Here is a 6601-nt window from a genome sequence, read left to right as displayed (position 1 = left end):
CCGAGGCCACGGCCCATCTGGGAGCAAACACAGCCAGGATGCTTTTTTTAAAGGAGATATTCTGTTCAGCTCATGGTCAGGCCAGCTGTTACAGAAGGGCTGCTTCACATTGTTTTAATTAGACCCCGATCTTGAACTTGAATCTGAAACGAATACCTCCTGGGCCACGTCAGTGAGCAGTCATCCTCAGCAGCCTGTCAGACCTGCTCTTCGTGGGTTTAAACTTGTGGTTTAAACATTTGCTTAATTAACAAAAAAGGTTGGACTACGCAATCTTCCTTATGTGAAGACTCATTCAGAAAGATAATCTGGTGTAGCACGGACATTTTCATCAAGAAGCTGTTTTCAGTGACGATGAACTTCAAACATTTAAAATTGTTTAAAAGCTTGAGATTTAGCTCAAAATACGAAACAATATGCCAGCTGAATGAGCAAAGAGCATGAGATACTTTAGCGTAATTGTTTTAGTTCCTCTGCTGAAGTACATAGATACAACTAATTCAAACATGGCAGTATTTCTTGTTGATAGTTTAACGTCACATCATTGCGATATGAGACACTTTTGAATAGACAGAACTATAAATTGATTTACACATCAATCCTATTTATTTTACTTCTTTGAAGCTAGTTAGAAGGAACTAAGGACGCAGGATGTAATTTGAACTGTGTATATAATCCATATGGCATAAATTCACATTATATTCAGCTCTGTAAACACATAGCCGACTAAAACACATTAACACGTCAATGTTTATGATCCAATAATGTCACATGAACTAGGCCATTCTTCCTCATAAATTCTTTTGCTTTTGGTTTTGTTTTGATGCTTGATGACTATTTCTTTCCTTTGGAGTAACTCCAAAAACGTGAACTAGCGTAGATGTGTTTCTTTTTCTAACAATACAAAATAAAAGTGAAACATAATCTGTTGGTTTATTTATGTCAGGGCTATTTTCTAGAGCGGGCCTGTGTGCTTCAGATCTCACGAGAGACCGGCCGATAACTGACTGTGTGCCAAAGCTTCAACAAACTATTGATTCTCTGGTGCACTTTAGATGTAACCCAACTCTCAGCTCCCATCAATCCTCTCAGCCCCCTCTGCAGCATCCAAAGCAGCCTTCTAGGGTACCAGACCTGACTGGAAATTATTGATCCTGGCATGGGCCATCTGATTATGGTTTGTTTTATGGCTCTCTGGATGGGAGCTTTATTGTTTTAGGGGCAGCATCTGGTTTCTGATGATGGGTTTGATGATGACAATGTAGAGGGTGAGGGAGGCAGAAGTGAAGAGAGAATAATACACACACACACACACAAAAAAAAAAAAAAACCAACACACACACACACACACAGAAAGAGAGGGACAGAGAGATGTGCTGGATGGGAGAGTTTAATCGATACTCTAAAGCATGACATCATCTTTTAGCTGGTCTGGAGGGATGTCATGCTCTTTGCCAGTAACCAACAACAACCAGACCCCGGCCATGAATCATTAATGCCATCCATCCATCCCTCTGTGTTGGTTCAGTCCAGTCTGATATTACAGGGCACCTTCAAACTGAAGCAGTTTGTTTGTCACCAACAACAACAACAACAACTGGCTTTAAATGCTGATGATGATGACATGCTGTTACTGCCAATACTGGAACATCACTCTGTTTTTAGTTTTGATAATGATTTATTGGAGGCATTAAAAAAAAAGAATTTGGTACCAAGTTTTTCTCACTTTTTAAATACCATTGGTTCGTTTTTAATCTTCCTCATCATCATTTCTGGGAACAGTGAATAAAAATAAATTAAAAAAACATTTCTATAACAATCAATCATTCAGGTTATCTAACAAGCAAAAATGATTGTACTGTCAAAGCAGACCAGAGCTGTGTAAACCATCAGCCAGTGTTTACCCGTACAGAGAAACACTATTTCCACTATTTTGTAAAGTTTTGTCTATCGACTCATTTGTTTGACTTGAACTCTACATATTCATAGATACATATATAGCTAGATAGAGTTTTTTTTTATTAATTATACATACACATATGACCCAGTTTAAGGAATGAAATAAATATGTCGGGGAAAATCCATACCAAACCACCCCTCATGCTAAATTAAAGACACCTATTAAATGGCAAACTGGAGACACCCTCTGCCAAGCCAACCCACCTGACCTCCAGACAGGACAGGATGAAGTATGAAAAAGCACATACAATCAGGGCACACGTGTCGGCTCACCTGGAGACATGTGAGACAGCCGTAAAAACATACAGACACAGCTTAAGGGAGTCTGTGAGTATGGAGAGGACAATGAGGTGAGGTAAGCTGGTACTCCCGCATACTGGGGGTGAAGTGGTCTCCTGTGGATTATTAATGACGCTGGGAGAGCCGCTGCACTCTCACTCAGTCGAACACCTGACCTGCTGTACGGCTTCGCTGTTGGTATAGACGGGCAGGCCAGCTGAGACAGACAGCCAAAGAGATGCTGTATATCATGACATAAAATCTCTCTTTCGCTTCTATTCCAAATGAATTTCTTGCTGATGAAGTTTACTAACTCACAAAAGATAGCAAAACAAACAAACAAACAAAAAAAATGGCTGAATATGAAATAGTAATATAATTTAAAGAGATGGCTCTGAATTCATCTTCATCAGCGCTAATGTAAAATGATGATTACTTCGATCCAGAATAAGGATAATGAGGTGGGTGTAATGAGAGACCTTTTAACAGGACCTGTTAAAAGCCTGGCAGATGCATTCTGGACCACTTGTGAACAATCCAAGGAAGCAAAATGAGTGTTTGAGTAATCCAAGTAGGGTTAGGATTAATCTTTAGAGCATGACCACGGAAGAGAGATGGACTCTATACTCTCAGCTCTAAGCAGCTTTACAGAGACATGAGAGGTGCTCTGAACTGAAGGCTAAAGTCAACATGGCCTCATATTCACAATGGCAACGCTAACATGCTGATATTTGGCAGGTATGTTTAGAGTGGTCACATCTTAGTGAAGGGTGTTAAGTGAAAGGAATGAACAGCAGTGAAAGAGGCACTGTTCCCCTGCTCTGAAATAAAAACACACTCAACACCGTCTGCCTTTAAAATCCACCTGAAGTAAAAGGAGCCAGATGTATTGTCAAATGACAATCGATCGAATTATTATTGAATTCTTATCACATTCGATGACTGCGTGTAGTTCAGCTGAAATGTTTTCACAACTGGACATTTCTTCATTAGTTAATTAGCTGGTTCTCTTAATGATATATTCAACATGAATTTGTTCGTCAGAGCAAATCAGCCGAGTCTGACAGACCACATCTTGATAAAAACACGGGAGCCACTGAAGCAGAGCATGCTGGTCAAAAAACTGAGCTCTCAGAATGTAGAAGCCTCTTTGACCTTTAAGGAGAGTCTGTGCAGGCCATGACAAAGCCACCTGCTGGGTGGAATAATAGTTGTCATCTCATTTTTTTCCACAAATGAGGGAGTAATGAGCTTCTGGGGGAATCTAACGAAGACATTCCCAATAATCTCCTTCACAAGGCTTAAAGAGAGGTGTGATAGGTGTGATACCACAAAGGTTAACCTAAGCTTCACTTTCAGATATACACCTAAACACAAATATGTATGAGAGATACCTACATATTCACAAATAAACACGCCAACAGCTCACCACGCCGGTTAATGCTGTGGCCGAGTTGCCATAGTGACAAAATGTTAAGCTCTACGTGTGCGTCTGTGTTTTTGTCACACACTTTTGTCGCACTTCGACTCTGTTAAATGTTGATTTGTGTGTGTGTGTGTGTGTGTGTGTGAGGAAGCACTTGAGCTTGTCTGTCGGCACTCCAACCAGAAATAGGCCTGATGAACACCTACTCACCAGATAAGAGCCTCTTTTCCATTGAGCCCCAGACTGAAAATCAGTCTGACTCAAATATTATTCATTTTCTCCCCCTGAATCAACCAGATGAGAGCTAGCTTTTGCAAATTATGCCCCACTTTAACTTTTATGTGCAGAAAATACTAAATTAGGCAATCCATTATAACACGTGAAATATCTAGAGCCAGACACTCTACACCAAAGCAAACAATTTAAGCATTTTGCCTTTAAGTGTAGTAATGATAATGATGCAACTTGATTTAGACAACTTATTTTCAAAAAAGTAATGCACTCTATAATCAAGAGCATTATGAAGTTTTTGTAGTGTACTCAAAAAAGGGTGTTTTTAATTAAAAAACATTTTGTGCATTTTACTACAAATTTTTTGGTAACATGGAAATTTAGAAGATCCAAAGGATGAGCACTATTGGTTTTCTTTGCTCTACACAATGTATGTAGACAACCTTGCCGACGCTATTACCTGTTCTGCCAAAACGACTAAATCCAACCTGAAAAGGAGTCAACAGCACGAATTGTGGGAAAAAAAAGCAGCAAGCAGCCAGTCAGCAACAATTCATTACCAAAATGCTAAAGGCACGTCAGACAGGTTCTAGGTTACACCATGACGCCCAGATAGGCCAGCCACAAAAGGCTGAGTCACAAACAGACAAATGACCACAAAACGGCGGTAAACGGCAGGAAATAAGCCTGTATATATGTACTGAGGAAGGGTTGTGTGATTGGCAGCGGCTGTGCAGACGGGTGTGGAGGTCAAGTCCTGACGAAAGGCAGGAAGCAACAACAACAACAGGGCAGGGCAGCAACAGGCCTCTTAACAGAAAACATTTCGACATGTCAGGACCAGAAAAGCTCAGGTCGAGACAATAACATTAATTAGGCCAATTCACTTACTTTATTTACTTCCTCTATTGTACTTGAACATTTTCTTTTTATACATATTCTTTTAATATTTCTATTTCTACTTTTATTCTTAAGCATATGTAACAAACCAGAATTTCTCCTGGGCATTAAAGTGCTGATTCATTTGCCTCATTTTCAGGTCGCTCACTGGGACACTGGAACGAGGAATAATGAACTTGGCTGTCATCTTGACAAGCTTTTCGGTGCTTCATGTCCATTATTATTACTTTCTATTACTGGAATTTTTTTTTTTTTTTGGCTGTGCTCGTCACAGGAAGAGGACCACATTGCTCAAACCACAGCTGTCAGCATCTGCTGAAGGTGCAACAACAGTCGATAGTGTGGCAACTAAAAAGTCCAGTTTGACTCCATCTGCCCCCAGGAAAAAACCCAGCAAGGCGACAATCTTTCGCAAAGGCCTTTTTGAATCTATTCTATTCTGTTATTTTATTTTCTATTGAACCTGACCACAAATTGTACAGATAGCTTGTCTGCTCTTTGTAACCCCATACGGCCATCATTGCTTTAAGAGGAAGCAGGAGGTTAGCATGTTGGATGTTAATGGTCCCAGAATCTATTTTCAGGCAAAGTGCTGTAACCTGAGACGGCTGGCAGCTGTGTGGACCTGGACTGGGCTTCTAGCCCCTGAGCACACAGATAGGAAGGCAGATCAGACACGGGGATTTAGGTATCGGTAAGTGTGTGTGCGTGTTGAGTGCATCCGAGAGGGCAGGAAGCGGACGTGGACACCCGAGTCGTCTGATACGCAGGGAATCTGTCACCTCTGATCACATGGTGAAATGTGTCGCACCGGGCCAAGGACGGGCCAAGACTTTCCCACAGTCAGAGAATTAGTCAGACAGAGACAGACACAGAGTCATTTCTGTTAGTTCTGCCAAATCATGAGGCAAAGACTGAGCAACACTTCCTGTTACTCTGCAGCTTCGACCCAGACACAAAAACCAAAGTCCAGGCGAAATCTCGCTCCTCTCTCTCACCTTGCATACAATATCCCTTTACGCATTTTTTCACAATGATTTGAGGTTGAAAGTTCATTCTTGACTTTGAAACAGCATTTGGAAAGCAGTCTTCACACAAGCTGTTGTGTGAAGCTTCTGAAGTGTAGATTATTCATCTTTCCATTTTTCAGAACATTATGTTCACCTTAGCTGAAAACACTGAACAGGAAGCTTCTAAGGAAAATTTCACAATATGAGTAGCAGCTTCAACTTCTAACAGGTGAGATTATTTTTGCACATTGTACAGAATTATTTAGTTGAGAGCTTTGTGTGATGAATTTATCATGCTTAAATTACAGCAGGTCCAGAGACATAAGTATGACAGCTAACCACTGATGCTACACTGACGCTTACATGCATACATCAACTATGATTACATTACCGGATACGTGACCAGACGATATGAGCAGTTTCAAATAAACATCCAGCTCAGTAGGAGTTGGAGGATGCTATGAGTGTAGCTGGATGTAATTACTGTGGCATCAAGCAGCAGGTGAATAAACCCGAGTAGTGTGTTTTGGGCAAATAATGCCAGATTCGAAACACTGATGCAGCGGAAATAATACAACGCTAATCGGCAAGGCTGCGGAAATGTTACTAAGCTAACAGACTGGGCTATATATGAAATGACGTTTAACCCACTTTCACATGGAGTTTGTCATATGACTGTGTAAATTCATCACAAATACAGAAATCGCCGACGAGTTGATGGTGAACTAAAGGATGCTTTCTGCCTGACAGCTTTAATCCACTGAGCAGCCACCTTTTAAGGTGCACAGTACATGGT

This window comes from Echeneis naucrates, chromosome 5 (assembly GCF_900963305.1).
Source record: "Echeneis naucrates chromosome 5, fEcheNa1.1, whole genome shotgun sequence".
Classification (NCBI taxonomy): domain Eukaryota; kingdom Metazoa; phylum Chordata; class Actinopteri; order Carangiformes; family Echeneidae; genus Echeneis; species Echeneis naucrates.
Note: the sequence above shows the minus strand (reverse complement) of the source record.